Genomic DNA, 16,593 nt, shown 5'->3' with positions numbered 1-16,593 from the left:
GTTGAAGGATTGCTAGGTACGATTGGCAAACTGCTTGTATGGCTCTGAGAGGCTAGCGGAGAAGAGGACTAGGTAATTACACTGAAGGTTCCAACTGTGTTGATTGCTAGGATTATGGGGCCCCACAACAGCAGAGGGCTCTTGTAAGGAAGGGTCAGGTTTAGGTGGTAGGATGATGAGGTTGGGTTGGATGACTTAAGGGAGGGCTCTCCTATTAGGGATGATCAAAGGCATCTCCTGGGGCCTCTGGGGAAATGACCTGTTTTTGTGGCATATTGGGACTAGGCACACGCTGTAGCACCAAAAGTATTATTAAATTTTACTCGTCTGTTATTTATTGGTGTTTTCCCCCATTAGACTGCAAGCTCCTTGAGGTATCAAGACCTCTGCTTATTTATCTTGGTACCATTTTTTGCCTGGCACACTATAGGTGCTCAGTACATGGGTAGTGAAATATTGGGGAAATAGGAAAAAAAAAAGATCTTTTTGAATTCAAGTTTGTTTCCTAAACACTGGCCAATAAAGTAAGGTTGTAAGAATTAAAGAAAGAGGAGAGAAACACGAAGGGCGGCTTAACAGTTAACAGGTTTATCTTGAACCTAGGAGGGACTTCTCACTGAGCTAGATCAGAAGCCACACTCTGTTACAGACTAAGAGTTTTTAAGGATTCAGGGTGGGAGAGTTTATCAGAGGCCTGGACTGCTCCTGTGTCTCTTTGTTGTGCTTATCTGGGAGGGAGAGATGTGTGTCTGTTCCCATACCTCTTTCTGCAGTTGCAGGCATACCCTCGAGTCAGCTTTTAGCTTCCCTATCTTACTGCACCTGAAGGGAAAGGAACGTGCTTATTAAGGCCCACTGTTTTACTGGGGCCCAGTGTATGAGGGTGAAGTTTGGCAGTTACCCAAGAGACTTTCCCCCCACCTCCCTCTGTGCCCCAGGGATCTTGTCTGTGTTTTACCATCTGCTGTTTCTGGCTGCTTGTAGTTGGAAGTGATTTCCTTGAAATGCCGGAAGCTAGAAAGGGAGCTGGAACTTAAAGTGGGAGGGTTTGTCTGACATGACGGTGCTCCTGCTCTGTCAAAGATGTGAAAAAAAGGTGAAAATATTTGCAAAAAATGAAGACCATGGTTATTTCTAGAAAGATTGATCACATACACTCACACACACACAGTCAGCTTGAAATATTTATTTATTTATTTTTGAGACAAAGTCTGGCTTTGTCGCCCAGGCTGGAGTGCAGAGGCACAATCTTGGCTCACTGCAACCTCCGCCTCCCAGGTTCAAGCGATTCTCCTGCCTCAGTATTCCCAGTAGCTGGGACTACCCGCGCATGCCACCACACCAGCTAAGAGACGGGGTTTCACCATGTTGGTCAGGCTGGTCTCAAACTCCTGACCTTAAGTGATACACCCACCTCGGCCTCCCAAAGTGCTGGGATTACAGGTGTGAACCACCAAACCCAGCCTGAAATGTAATGTCATAGGAAATCGAAGAGTTGATTAAAATTATTAGCTACCAGGCAATAATATGAAAATCAGTGTATTATCATAAAGATAGCTAAGCTATTACTTTTTGAAGTTGTATAAAAAGGTGAAGTTAAAAAGTTTTTAAAAAGTCAATGTGTCTATTTTACATAGGGTTGCTGTTTCTGTTTTTAAACTTTAGTTGGGTTTTAAATCCCTGAATTTTCACATGGGTCATGCGGGGGACATTGGGATAGAGTGATGTTTGGGGTATATGCATAAAAAAAGGGAGTCTGTCTTAAATTAAAGGCATACATCCCCCCAAAAGAATGGAATCTGTTAGTTGTAGGATGTAGTACTTTTTTGCAAAATGATAACCAGAGAAAATTCATTGTTTGATCATGAATGGAATTGTCTGTGAATGCCATCATGGATTGAGGAAAATTATAGAGTATGACATAAGATATTTACCCGAAAACATCCTGCAAAATGCTGGGCACATTTGGTAGATGTTATTGAGTCTCTCTTTCCCTCTCTTGCTGGTGAGTCTTCTCAGGCCTGCAGAGGGATCATGGAATGCCACAAGATGTTCATACTATCCTCGATTGCCATCTTCAACAAACAAAAGAGATAGGATGGCATATGATTCCAAAGAAATATTTCGTCATTTACCAAACCTGACTGGTAAATGAGGAGGGAGACAAAAAGGAGGAAGTGAGGTGGCAGGATTGGGGTAATAGGAAGAGTAGCAAACTTCTCCGATCCTGAAAATGAGAGTTTAAAAAGTGGATGGGTTTACTCTATCAGGAATCATCAAGAAAGAAGGAATGCTTAGGAAATAGAGGTTACGCTTTTAGATTTTTTTTTTTTTTTTTTTTTTGAGATGGAGTCTCGTTGTGTTGCCCAGGTTAGAGTGCGGTGGCGCGATCTCGGCTCACTGCAAGCTCCGCCTCCAGGGTTCAAGTGATTCTCTTGCCTCAGCCTCCCGACTAGCTGGGACTACAGGCACCTGCTACCATGCCCAGCTAATTTTTTGTATTTTTAGTAGAGACGGGGGTTTCACTGTGTTAGCCAGGATGGTCTCAATGTCCTGACCTCGTGATCTGCCCGCCTCAGCCTCCCAAAGTGCTGGAATTACAGGTGTGAGCCACTGCGCCCAGTCACGCTTTTGGATTTTTTTTTTTTTTTTTTTTTGAGACGGAGTCTTGCTCTGTTGCCCTCGCTGGACTGCAGTGGCTGGATCTCAGCTCACTGCAAGCTCCGCCTCCCGGGTTTACGCCATTCTCCTGCCTCAGCCTCCCGAGTAGCTGGGACTACAGGCACCCGCCACCTCGCCCGGCTAGTTTTTTGTATTTTTTAGTAGAGACGGGGTTTCACCCGGTTAGCCAGGATGGTCTCGATCTCCTGACCTGGTGATCCGCCCGTCTCGGCCTCCCAAAGTGCTGGGATTACAGGCTTGAGCCACCGCGCCCGGCCTACACTTTTGGATTTTTAAAGCATCCTTCTTGAAGCTCCTGTTATGAAGGGTGCTGTGCTTCAGGGAATAGGCATGCAAACTGTGTTGCATCTTTTAGGGTATGTCCTTCCCTGACATAAGAGGGAATATGCAGAAAGTAGCCATTCTAGATTCAGATCTCAAAAAGTGGGCTTGTCTTTGTTATCCGTTGAAATACCCATCTCAAAAGAGAAGAACAAAAGCAAGTCTGAGGTCTACAGATTACTGCTAGGATATGAGAAGAATTTCTGATAATGCGCGTCAGGTATACATGTGTTGAGGACATAATCTTTCAGCTTACCTTTTTCTGAAACAGAGCAGTCCTCCTGGCTGGGGAATAATGTATGTCCAAATGTTAGGAGGTCCTAAGTATAAGACGACCCTCCTACCCCCACATTTTCCCAATGAAAGATTTGAATTATCTAGAAAAAACTTCAAAAACAGAATGATGAGAATTGCCATGCTAGATACTATGATGTGTCATAAAACCACAAGTTTCAAATACTCTGGACTGTAGAGTAGTGAAACAAGATAGTCTTCAGACAGCCTTTACTTTTAAAGTAATACGTTCAGGACTTGAGGCCTCTCTGAATTAAACTAAGGATGCTCCCTGCCAACCCCCGTATCCCAAGAGAAAACAGAAAGAAAAAGTTTTCTAAGAGGAGACAATCTTACTTATTTCTGTGAATAGGAGGAATCAGAATACCAGTTGTCTCTGGTGTCTTAGTTTCTTGCAGAAAAATAAGGCTGTAGATTAACTAATAAAACACAGAGGCCATGTATTTTGGAAGTTTCCTTTAATGTCGATAATGCTGATTCTATACAGCAAGTCAGCTCATACAGTTCAGCTATTTGCTGAGCCTCTTGCAGCCATTTCATCTTTGAGCACACTGAAGAATTAAAGAAAGAGGAGAGAAACAAGAAGGGCAGCTTGGCAGTCGGTAGGTTTATTTTAAACCTGGGAGGAACTTTTGACCTTACACACACACTAGGAAGTAATACTGTTCTCTGGGTGGTTTGGTGGCCTATTTATTTTTTATTTTTTTAATTAGAATTTTTTTTTTTTTTTTGCTAAGTAACTGCAATACCACCTGTACTCTGGTATCTTTTGAGGGGAATCTAGACTTTGTCAATTGTCTGTATTATATTCAGGCTAGTGGCTTTTTCAGGGTACTAAACCTTCCCCTAAAAGGGTTTCAGTTTTCCTTCCAGCTCCAAAGCATATGACTGTGTATTAGTCTGTTCTGGCATTGCTATAAGGAACTAACTGAGACTGGGTAATTTGTGAAGAAAAGAGGTTTAATTGACTCACAGTTCTGTGGGTTATACCGGAAGCATGGCAGGGGAGGCCTCAGGAAACTTACAATCATGGCGGAAGGCAAAGGGGAAAGCAGGCACATCTTCACACAGCAGGAGGAAGAGAATGAAGGGGGAAGGGAAGTGTTACACACTTTTAAACAACCAGATCTCGTGAGAACTCACTCATCACAAGAACAGCAAGGGGGAAGTCCCCATCACCCAACCACCTCCCACCAGGCCCCTCCTCCAATATTGAGGGTTATGAATTCAACATGAGATTTGAGTGGGGACAGACAGAGCCTAATTATATCAGACTCTTTACTGACAGTTCTGCCCCTGAGAGTAGTTTTCACAGTGAGTGGTCCTCCAGGAGTTTTGGGAGAGCCAGATACTGGTTGTGGTTGCTGTATAGAAGCAAACACCTTAGGCAAATGAGAAAGCTTTTGCTCTCTGAGTAGCTTTATGCTTTTGTTTGTCAGAGGTTAATAAAAGTGACAAGAATGTGTAACACACTTCATGTTAATAGGCCTGGTGGTGATTAGACAAGAAAAAAGCCATTTCTTGATAGGAAAGTACTGATATATTTTAACATGTGTCAGTTGTCTTTTGCTGCAATCACTCACCTCAAACTAACTAACAATCATTTATTTAGCTCATAACTCTGCAGATCAACCTGGAAGTCTTTTGCTGGTCTCAGTGTTGTTCACTGGGTGGATCTGCCAGGGCTGGCTGATTGACAACGGGCTGGCCTGGGACCCGGGGGCTGCTATTCACGTGGCCTCTCATCCCCCAGCAGCTGTGCTACACTTTATCACAGCGTGGCCGGGTTTCAAAGAGCAGCGAGTGGGGCAAACTCCAATGCACGAGCATCTTTCAAGCCTTTGCTTGTATCACATTTGCTCACTTCCCATGGACCAAAGCAAGTCACACGACAGAGCTTCAAGTCAATGAGAAGGCACTCAGATCTACAGGGCAGGGGCACTTGGGTACTGGGACAGGAGGAGTCGATGGTCATATTTGCAGTCTACATACAGCACAACAGACCACACTTGTCAAGGAGTATAACCTTGAACTTATTGGGGCTCAGTATTCTTCAGGAACTCAGTTGATGATTGATTATAATTATGTGAATAGCCCAGATGATATACAATCAATTTTCTCCTTAAGCCCAGAGGTCTCAAACTCTCAGTTGATAAGAAGTAGGTTTTGCTTTTCCTACACCTATTTACCACTTTTTTTTTTTTTTTTGGAGCCAACATTGAAAAATCAAGAGGTTTTACATAAAATCTGGACTTTTGACTTTGAAAAGATCATGTGGCAAAAGTTGTCAAGAGCCAAGGAGTAGTTATCTTTTCCAGGAAGCCCCGTGGTTTTCAGTTTCCCATACTCCTCCCATCTTGCTGTTTCTTCAGCCCTAAGGCTGAGTGTCATCTGCCACTTGTCAGAGGAATTGCACGGTTGATTTTCTTATAGCAGAGAAATTCCTGTCACCATTTCTAAAAAAGTGAAATAGTGAAAGGTAGACTGAGAGGCCACATAGTCCCAGAATAATAGAAGAAAGCATATCACTTTAAGGAGAGAATATTCTTGTGTGTTTCATATGCAATCTGCATTTTCGTGCATAAAGAACTTTTGAGTGAGGAGAGAATATTCTTTTTTTTCTTTTTGGAGACAGAGTTTCGCTCTTGTTGCCCAGGCTGGAGTACAATGGTACGATCTTGGCTTACCACATCCTCCACTTCTGGGGTTCAAGTGGTTCTCCTGCCTCAGCCTCCTGAGTAACTGGGATTACAGGCATTTGCCACCAAGCCTGGCTAATTTTGTATTTTTGTAGAGACGGGGTTTCTCCATGTTGGTCAGGCTGGTCTCAAACACCCGACCTCAGGTGATCTGCCCACCTTGGCCTCCCAAAGTGCTGGGATTAGAGGTGTGAGCCACCGCGCCTGGCTGGAGAGACTATTCTTGTGTATTTCATATGCAGTCTGCATTTTGGTACACAAAGCACTTTTGAGTAAGGAGAGAATATTCATGTGTGTTTCATATGCAATCTGCATTTTGATACACAAAGAATTTTTTTCCCTCTTAAAAGTGACTTGCTTGACTCACATTATTTCCTTGGTCCCTGTAGACATGTGAGTTTAGAACTTTGTTCCAGAGCACTGTACCATCTGTGCATTCAACTTTGCAGTCAGAGAGGTTCATCATAGCTGATGTTACTGCTGCAATAGAAGACTCCATGGAGTCATTTCTTATACATCGCTCCACGTGGTGATGCTGACGACACCTTGGTAAAAGCAGATCTTTGTATGGCATCATGTTGTAAGGCAAGGAAGTTGTTGAGGAGGATGTTTCCCAACACTGAACAGCTTCTTCCCTCTGAGGAACCTCAGAGAACTGGTTTGTTCTTACCTTGTGGACATTTGAATCCTGTAACAGCGTCTCCCACTTCATGAGTGTGCCAGAGTTCAGAGTCAAATCTGTAGTCATTTGTAGACTCATGAACTCTTTGCTTCATATTTAGTCCACGTTAATTGTTTTGTATCATAATCATCTATTTTATATTATTTTAAAATTTACATTTAGAATCTTATAGCTCTTTTTTGGTGAGTGCTGTAAATCTAAAGCTTTTTAGCTGCTGGCAGGTTTATCATAAGAAGACAGAGCTGTGTTCAGCATTTAACTATGACATGATTAACTTCTCAGACTCACCTCCTGCTTCCAAATTTCGTCCCTGTGTACGTTTACTTTCGGACACCTTTTTCTTGAAACTGTAGGAACTTTATTCTCTTTTTTCTGCTGCTTCTGTGTTTCTGTTATTTTGTTTGCTTTGTGTTTTGTTTTCTTTAGTTTTTGCTGAGGCATTCACCACATCTTTTAGAGAACCTTCATAAACTGGATGTCTCTTTGCATATTAGGTGCATAGTATATGTTTGAAGAGATGAGTGAAGTTTAATAAACATGCAGTTTTCTTGTATGTGTTAGCTCAAAATGGTTCCAGAAAACAGCTACAATGAAATGAAGATTGAATACTGCCTGATTCTTTCAATAGAAGTTTCTTTCAATAGAAGTAAATACTGCCTGAGTCTTTCAATAGAAGTTTCTTTCAATAGAAGTAAGTACTGCCTGATTCTTTCAATACAAGTTCTCCGCCCCCCAGCCTATCTTGTTTGCACTAAACATATGAAGTTTAAAATCTAATTTTCTCTCCTATCTTTGAATTTGTGGAATACTTTTCTGAAACATGCCTGTCTGCATGGGCTAAAGAGGGAAAGAAAGTGCAGAGAGGTGGCAAAAAGCTTTGGCTTTGGTCTGGAAAAGATCTGGGTTTGAATCTTGACTGGATCTCCTAGTGTCTTTCTGACATTGGAGGGTAACTTTTCAGTGCCCGCTTTCCTCATTTGTAAAATGATAATAATAATGACTACCTTATGGTGGCATTGCGAGTTTGTGAGATAAGACATGAAACACAGAAGTTTCACTTCTGGAAAGGCAGGCTGAGTAATGTTGGTCAAAATATACTTTAAGGCAAAACCCATTCATTACTTGAGATAAGATTGACTTTTTTTTTTTTTTTCTTCAGAGACAAGGTCTCATTATATTGCTAGGCTGGTCTTGAACTCCTGCACCTAAGTGATCCTCCCACCCTGGCCTCCCAAAGTGCTGGGATTACAGGTGGGAGCCACCATGCCTGGCCAAGATGGACTTTTTTTTTTTTTTTTTAAGATGGAGTCTCGTTCTATCTCCCATGCTGAGTGCAGTAGTGCGATCTCGGCTCACTGCAACCTCCACTTCCCAGGTTCAAGCAATTCTCGTGCCTCAGCCTCCCGAGTATCTGGGATTACAGGCATCCACCACCATGCCCAGCTAATTTTTGTATTTTTAGTACAGATGGTTTCACCATGTTGGCCAGGCTGGTCTCAAATGCCTGACTTCAAGTGACCTGCCTACCTTGGCCTTCCAGAGTACTGGGATCACAGGAATGAGCTACTGCACCTGGACAAGATGGACATTTCTTTTTTTTTGTTTGTTTTTTTTGAGACGGAGTCTCGCTCTGCCGCCCAGGCTGGAGTGCAGTGGCCGGATCTCAGCTCACTGCAAGCTCCGCCTCCCGGGTTTATGCCATTCTCCTGCCTCAGCCTCCTGAGTAGCTGGGACTACAGGTGCCCGCCACGTCGCCCGGCTCGTTTTTTGTATTTTTTAGTAGAGATGGGGTTTCACCGTGTTAGCCAGGATGGTCTTGATCTCCTGACCTCGTGATCCACCCGTCTCGGCCTCCCAAAGTGCTGGGATTACAGGCTTGAGCCACTGCGCCCGGCCGACATTTCTTAATAATAAAACGTTAAACCCACCAGAAACATAAAATCATATAACAACTCAAAATTTTTAACACTGAATAATATAGTCTCAACATTGACAGACTACAAAGGGGAGAAATAATAGATTTTTAACTGATTTCTCTCAAACTGATAAATCAAAATTAGTAGGAGTATTGAAGATTTGAACAATGGAATTAACAAATTTAACCTATAACACAGAAATAGAGCATTCCAACCAGAAACTTTGCAATACAGATTTTTTTCTTTTCTTTTTTTTTGAGACAGAGTCTCACCCTGTCACCCAGCCTGGAGTGCAGTGGTGCGATCTCAGCTCACTGCAGCCTCTGCCTCTCGAGTCCAAGTGAGTCTCCCACCTCATGATTCCCAGTAGCTGGGACTACTGTCGCATGCCACCACACCAGCTAATTTTTTTATTTTTTGAGGGAAATGGGGTTTCACCATGTTGGCCAGCCTGGTCTCGAACTCTTAACCTCAGCTGATATGCCCGCCTTGGCCTCCCAAAGTGCTAGAATTACAGGCATGAGCCACCACGTCCGGCCTGAATACAGATTCTTTTCAAGAGCACAGAACTCGTTCACAGAAAAATTACCAAATGGCCGTTTGCTGAACATTATAGACATTTCAAAACAGGGTTGAAATTGTATAGAGCGTGATATCTGAACACAATGGAATTAAACTAGAAACCAATACCAAGAGATAATTAGAATATTCTGGAATTTAAGCAACACACTTCTTATTTACTTGTGGGTCAAAAAGAAGGTACAGTGGAAATAGAAAATATATTGATGAACGATGATAGATAAGAAAACAAAATATGTGGGTTGGATGTCAGCAGAAATAGCAAAGCACAGACCTTAAAAATCCTGTTTCTCCATGAAAACAATGAGAATACTGGCAAAAATGGTCACAAGTGACTTTTTCTTACCTGTGGAAATTAACCAAAGGCATGCAGCAATGTAAGGAGCATATATTCACAAAAAAATGGCTGCATCTCAGTAAGGAAAATGAGCTTTGTGATGTTAACTTGTTCTATTCCATTCTCACTTTCCCTAGCCTTGAAAACCAGTAGCTTGGCCAGGTGCAGTGGCTCAGGCCTGTAATCCCAGCACTTTGGAAGGCTGAGGCAGATGGATTATTTGAGGTCAAGAGTTCAAGACTAGCTTGACCTACATAGTGAAACCCTGTCTCAACTGAAATACAAAAATTTAGCCGGGTGTGGTGGCGGGCACCTGTAAACCCAGTTACTCAGGAGGCTGAGGCAGGAGAATCGCTTGAACTCAGGAGGCAGAAGTTGCAGTGAGCCGAGATCGCACCTTTGCACTGCAGCCTAGGGGATAGAGCAAGACTCCGTTTCAAAAGAAAACAAAAAAGAAAACCAGTAGCTCACAACCACAGTAAAAACCAGCAGCCCGGCAGCTGTGGGAGGGGGCAAAACAGAATGGGGACTCCTTCAAAGTGTCATTCCTAGGAAATTGTCATTATATATGACTTGTTTGGCAAACTTGGAAACTTTCTCTCACAGGGGTTGTCTTTATTTGAAGTGACTCAAGTTTGTCTGGTGCAAAAAGCCTTTGTCTGGATGTTTCTCCTAAACCATTACGGACGATGGTTTAGCTTCACAAAGCTGCCTCAAGTGGCATTAACAGCTAGGGCAAACAAGAAGCTCACCAATAAATGTAAAAGGAAAAGCTGGGCATCTCATAGATGTCATAGGGGACTTTGAAAAGCTCCATCGTATTCCTGGGAGTCTCCAACACCACTCACATGATCAGGGCTGTGGGAATGCCGGAGAAGAATTGAGAAGGCCCTGTGCCCTTGGTTCTTCCTGAGTAAGCAGGCAGCGAAAACCAAGGCAGAGTTGCAAACTGCCTGCCTGGGTGATGAAGGCAAAATCACAGAGCCCCTTGACAAAGGCTAGGAGGCTTACCAGTTGGAAGCATTTAAGGATATTTCTGTCCATTCATAAGCTGACCACTAAGCTAACCAAACAGAGACTTCAGTGGCCAAACACAACAATGAATATTGAATTTGCCAAATTATTTCAGCAACAACAAACAGCAAAAGAGAAAACCAAGAAACAAACAAAACAATATGCCCAAAACCAGGGTAACCAACCAAACCAAACAAACCTGGGTTGAGACGTATCTGATTTCCAGAGTTGCCACTAATGTTATTTAAAATAATGGCCAGGCGCGGTGGCTCATGTCTGTCATCCCAGCACTTCGAGAGGCTGGGACGGGAGGATTGTTTGAAGCCAGGAGTTTGAGACTGGCCTGGGCAACATAGTGAGACCCTGTCTCTACCAAAAATTAAAACATTAGCCAAATGTTTTGGTGCATGCCTGTAGTCCCAGCTACTGAGGATGCTGAGTCAGGAGGGTTGCTTGAGCTCAGGAGTTCAAGATTACAGTGAGCCATGATCGTGCCACTGCACTCCAGCCTGGGGGACAGAGTGAGACCTTGTCTCAAAAAATAAACAAATAAAAAGAAAATGTCTAGTGTTTACTTTAAAGAAACCCACAAGATATACAAAGAAACAGAATGTGGCCTATACTCATGAAAGAAAACAGAGAATAGAATCCATCTACAAGGAAGCCTAGATATTGGACTTAGTAGACAAAGATTTGACATTGGCTATTTTAAATGTGTTCAAAGAACTACAGGAAAGCATTTTCTTTTTCTTTTTCTTTTTCTTTTCGAGGTGGAGTCTTACTCTGTCACCCAGGCTAGAGAGCAATGGTGCAATCTTGGCTCACTGCAACCTCCGCCTCCTGGGTTCAAGCAATTCTCCTGTCTCAGCCTCCTGAGTAGCTGGGATTACAGGCATGGGGCACCATGCCTGGCTAATTTTTGTATTTTTAGAAGAGATGGAGTTTCACCATGTTGGCCAGGATGGTCTTGAATTCCTGACCTCAAGTGATCCGCCCCCCTTGGCCTCCCAAAGTGGTGGGATTACAGGTGTGACCCACCACGCCTGGCCAGAAAAGCATTTTCAAAGAAACAAAAGTATGAAAATGATGACTCATCAGATAGACTATCACTAAAGTCTCTCAGAGACCCATGGGGCGCTTTCAGGCATGCCAACATATTTATAAAGGGAATTCCAGAAGGACAGGAGAGAGAGAAGTGAGAAGAAAGAATATTTGGACAAATAATGACCAAGGACTTCACAAACTAGAATTTGGGAAATTCGCAAATATGTGGAAATTAAACAACACACTGTTAAATAACCAGAATATTAAAGAGAAATCACAAAGTGCATTCTTTATCTGTAGTTGTTAGAAAATCAAAGAAAAGTCTGGGCACGGTGGCTCATGCCTGTAATCCCAGCACTTTGGGAGGCCAAGGCAGGCAGATAACCTGAAGTCAGTTCAAGACCAGCCTGGCTAACATGGCGAAATGCTGTCTCTGCTAAAAATACAAAAAATTAGCTGGGCGTGGTGGTGGGTGCCTATATATTCCCAGCTACTCTGGAGGCTAAGGCAGGAGAATCACTTGAACCTGAGAGGCAGAGGTTGCAGTGGGCTGAGATTGTGCCATTGCACTCCAGCCTGGGTGACAGAGTGAGACTCTGTCTCAAAAAAAAAAAAAAGATGCAAAAACTATGTATTGATATAGAATGATTTCTACAAGTTCACAGTCTTTTATCTCTTGTGCCCAAAAGTGTTTCAGAATTTTAGAAAGACAATACAGTATATCCACTGTATTTTATGGAACATCTCCAGCACCCTAGCGCCACACACATGTAATTAGTTCTATAATAAAGTATGCTTAGTCACAGAAATGGAAAAATTAGGCCAGGCACCATGGCTCATGGCTGTAATCCCAGCACTTTGGGAGGCCGACGCAGGCAGATCACCTGAGGCCAGGAGTTTAAGACCAGCCTGGCCAACATGGCGCAACCCCGTCTCCACTAAAAATACAAAAAATAGGCAGGTGTGGTGGTCTGTGCCTGTAAAACCAGCTACTGGGGAGGCTGAGGTAGGAGAATCGCTTGAACCCAGGAGGTAGAGATTGTGGTGAGCCGAGATCGTGCCTCTGCACTCCAGCCTGGGTGACAGAGCAAGACTGTCTTTAAAAAAAAGAAAAGAAAAGAAAAGAAAAATGAAGAATACAAACAGCCTTGTAAGTCAGATTTTACTTCCAACTAAGTTTGTCTTTTGGTTATTAGAGCTTTTTGGAGTTTTAAATTGTGGTTAAGAAGTTGTTGGATTGGTGATAAGTGGGAGGCACAGGGAAGCCAGATGCAGAACGGTGCGCTGTGCTGGCTTTTTAATCCATTCATCACACTGGAGCCACGTGACTTTCATCAGCACTGATCTGATTGTGTCACTGGCTACCTAAAACTTCAGTAAACCAAACCTAACCCTGGCAGGACATGAAACGTGGCTGCAGGCATCCCCCAATTCCATTTACCATGTTAGAGCCACGGGGGATAGTTTGTGATTCCTTTATCCTGCGGCAACTCACAGCTGCAGGCCTTTGCATTTCTTCTTTGGACGTTCCTTGAAATGATTTCATTCTCTTCCTGATGAACTCTGTGTCCTTCAGAGATAGCTTTGACTTTGACCTTGTTACATCTTCTGTATGATTTTGCCAAGCAAAATCAACTCACTCCTCCATTTATTCCCACTGCATTTTCCCCACCTTAGTCATGGCGCTGCGTGATGGGACTCGCATCCATCTTCTGTTCCCTCCAGAATGTAAATATTGAGGGCTGAGCCTCTTGGCCTCAGTGTCCAGTTCATAGACAAATGTTGAGTGAAGTGCATAGGCCCCTGAAAGGAATTAAGTTCAGAATTTCTTCCCGAGGACTTGTTGTTTTGGCTTCTCTTAGGACTTTGCAGTCAGAATCTGCGTTTCACAGATCATCCGTATTCTCTTGGATTTTTCATTTACGGAATACTGCTTGTTACATGTAACCGCTGTGACTTGAACACTGAGCCACACTGTGGATTTTGCCATAATGGGCAGGGTTAGGAGAAAGGCTCTGGAGTCATCTCTGAACTTGAATCTCCTTAATGCTTACTGTTTTTCTTTTCTTTCTTTCTTTTTTTTTTTTTTTTGAGATGGAGTCTTGCTCTGTTGCCCAGGCTGGAGTATAGTGGCGTGATCTCGGCTCACTGCAACCTCTGCCTCCTAGGTTTAAGTGATTCTTGTGCCTCAGCCTCCTGAGTAGCTTGGATTACAGGCGCCCGCCACCATGCCCGGCTAATTTTTGTATTTTTTAGTAGAGATGGGGTTTCACCATGTTGGCCCGGCTGGTCTCAAACTCCTGACCTCAGGTGATCCTCCTGCCTCAGCCTCCCAAAGTGTTGGGATTACAGGCATGAGCCACCGTGCCTGGCTTGATGCTTATTCTTTATAGATTGTTGCACATGTTACTTAACATCTTGAACCTCAGCTTCATCGTCTCTAAAATGGGCATAAGTAGCGACTGTGTGGTCACTTTATTGTGAGGATTCAGTGAACTGATCAATAAGGATAAAGCACATGGCAGAGTGTGCCAGCTTGGTGAGTGCTTAATCATTCTCTCCTTCTCCTTCATCCTCCTCCTCTCTTCCTCCTGAGCTCTTTGGCTTGATCTGACAGCCCCAGATTGTCTTAGAGATTTAGGTTTTAATATCATTGCATGTTTGGGTCACTCGGGTTGTTTTTTTATCCCAAGGAGGAGCTTCAGAGTCACTGTTTACTTGGATTTCTTACAAACATAATCTCTCTCCTTTTTTTTTTTTTCCTGCAGATATTGTCAGGCCTCATTCTACCTTCTGAGCCTTGGAAGGTAGAATGAGGCCTGATAATCTCTACAGAAAGGCAACATGGGAGGGAGATTTTTATGTTCGTCAACACAGTTTTATATGTGATAATTCTTCACTCAGAGATTTGATATTAAGATAAAGGTTCCTTAAAATACTCACATCTCGAATCCTTGAGCATTTTTACAGAGGACTGGGCTTAAGGTTGTCTATCTTCGATATTGTCTCTTTTTGGGAGAGCAGAGGATATCCTTTTTAATTACTCCCAGCAGTGCCGTGAGATTCTCAGATGCAGGAATTATTATTATGATGATTTTGATGATGTAAGACTCTTTTGCTTTTTGGGAACATTTGTTATCTCTGTATAGAATGGAGACAGATAAGTGACCCTACTGGGAGCCTCATTATCTCTTCTAGGTGAATAGAGACCAGTACTAGGCAGAAACAAGATCCCTAAAGCTCAGAAAATATGTATCTCCAAAGGCCTCTTTGCTAATTTTGAGCCCCTTAGAAATGAGCTCTATAATTCCTGGGGACCTTTTCCCCTTCTCCATTCTTGCTCTGCTCCTTGACAAGAGATCTGGAGACTTCCCTGAGTGTAGCATCTCAGACATCTAGTACTGACTAGAATTCCTTGTTGGTAGTGTCAGTGTCCAGGGCTTCCTATTTTGTAAATGATAGAGGTTTGTAAAAGGAGTATGGCCTTTGGAATGTACTGTTCATAAGCTTAAGTAGTTATGGAAGCATAGTGAAAAGGTCAGGGCAATTCTCATTTTGCATCAGGAAGCTTTTGACAAAATCCTGTTAGTATCAGATGATGATAGCCAGCAGTAGCCATTAAGACAGTCTTTTTTTTTTTTTTTTTTTAAATAAAAGTCCAGTTAAGGAAGCATAGCTTGTCTTTTATTAAAGAGGCACTCAGCAAAGGGGTGATGAGACAGAATGCTGTTATTACTGATGCTTTTGTTTTACATTTTCAGTAATTAATATGCTTTGCTCAGTAGTGACACATTACCTGAACTTTGAAGGATTCCCTTAGTATGTCGGTATTGCAGAGGCATTAAAGCAGTGAGAGCCTGCCAGGATCTTAATCACCTCTGTCCTACATTTGGTCAGAGCCTCTCCACTTTTAACAGAAGTGAATAGAAGTCTAGACACTTGTGATTTTTCTATGTGTCACTAAGCCACATCATTGTAAGCATCTGTTTGGCCTATATTCCCTTAAAAATTCTGTCTGCTGAAATCAACAATATCTCCTAAGAAGTAGCTTTAATGTCTGCCTGTGTGGCTGGATAAAAAGAAAAATAGGATTCTTGCTCTTCAAGGTCTTACACTCAAAGATTGATAAGGCTGCTACTGATACGTATATAAAGCACATAAACCATTTTAAAGTGGTGAATTGTATGGCGTGTGAATGATATTTTCATTTTTTAAAAATGCATGGACTTTGAAACAAAAAATGCATAAAACTTCTAGGTAAAAATGTGGAATAAATTGTGGAACCCTTATAGAAAAAGAATATTGGGAGAATTTGATCGGAAGATTATTATTTTTTTTTTTTTTTGGTTCCCAAGTTTTATTCAAGAACTCATACAAAATATTCCGGATAAATGAAATTTAATCCTCATCTTCCTCCTCTTCTTCGTCCTGGTTAATCTGGAAGTAACGTAATTCGTAACTCTCTTTGCTGTTAGCAACTACGCGCAACCAGTCACGTAGATTATTCTTCTTCAAATATTTTTTGGTGAGATATTTCAAATACCTTTTGGAGAAAGGCACCTCAGATGTCACGGTGATCTTGCTCTTGCTCCTTTCGATGGTCACCACCCCTCCACCAAGGTTCCCAGCTTTTCCGTTCACTTTGATCCTTTCTTGCAAAAACTGCTCAAAATTGGCAGCATCCATGATTCCATCTTCTACAGGGTGGGTGCAATCAAGAGTGAACTTCAGAACCTGCTTCTTTTTTTTGCCCCCCTTCGCCACAAGTTTTTTCACTGGAGGCATGGCCGCAGCGGAGTTAGAAAGGGCGATCAGAAGATTATTAAGGGGGAATTTCTTTCTTCTATTTCTAAATTTACTGAAGAGAATGAATTATGAGACCCATTTGAAGAGAGAAGGGGAGAGGCTTTAGAAAAAGTACAGTCTAGGCCGGGCACAGTAGCTCACGCCTGTAATCCCAGCACTTTGGGAGGCCAAGGTGGGTGGATCACCTGAGGTCAAGAGTTCAAGACCAGCCTAGCCAAC

At 42.7% G+C, this 16,593-nt stretch overlaps 1 protein-coding gene and 1 pseudogene across 2 annotated transcripts in view; one reads left to right on the top strand and one right to left on the bottom strand.

Annotated features, from left to right (window-relative positions):
• The window catches only part of LOC105504691 (S-adenosyl-L-methionine-dependent tRNA 4-demethylwyosine synthase), a 279,094-nt gene that overhangs the window by 138,066 nt on the left and 124,435 nt on the right, over positions 1-16,593 (top strand). The window lies entirely within an intron of this gene.
• On the bottom strand, positions 15,899-16,376 carry LOC105504683 (annotated as a pseudogene). Its single transcript, XR_001000647.1, has one exon. The product of XR_001000647.1 is annotated as a 60S ribosomal protein L22 pseudogene (transcript).

Source organism: Colobus angolensis, unplaced genomic scaffold, assembly GCF_000951035.1.
Source record: "Colobus angolensis palliatus isolate OR3802 unplaced genomic scaffold, Cang.pa_1.0 Scaffold122, whole genome shotgun sequence".
Lineage (NCBI taxonomy): Eukaryota > Metazoa > Chordata > Mammalia > Primates > Cercopithecidae > Colobus > Colobus angolensis.
This window is presented reverse-complemented; position numbering and strand designations above follow the sequence as displayed.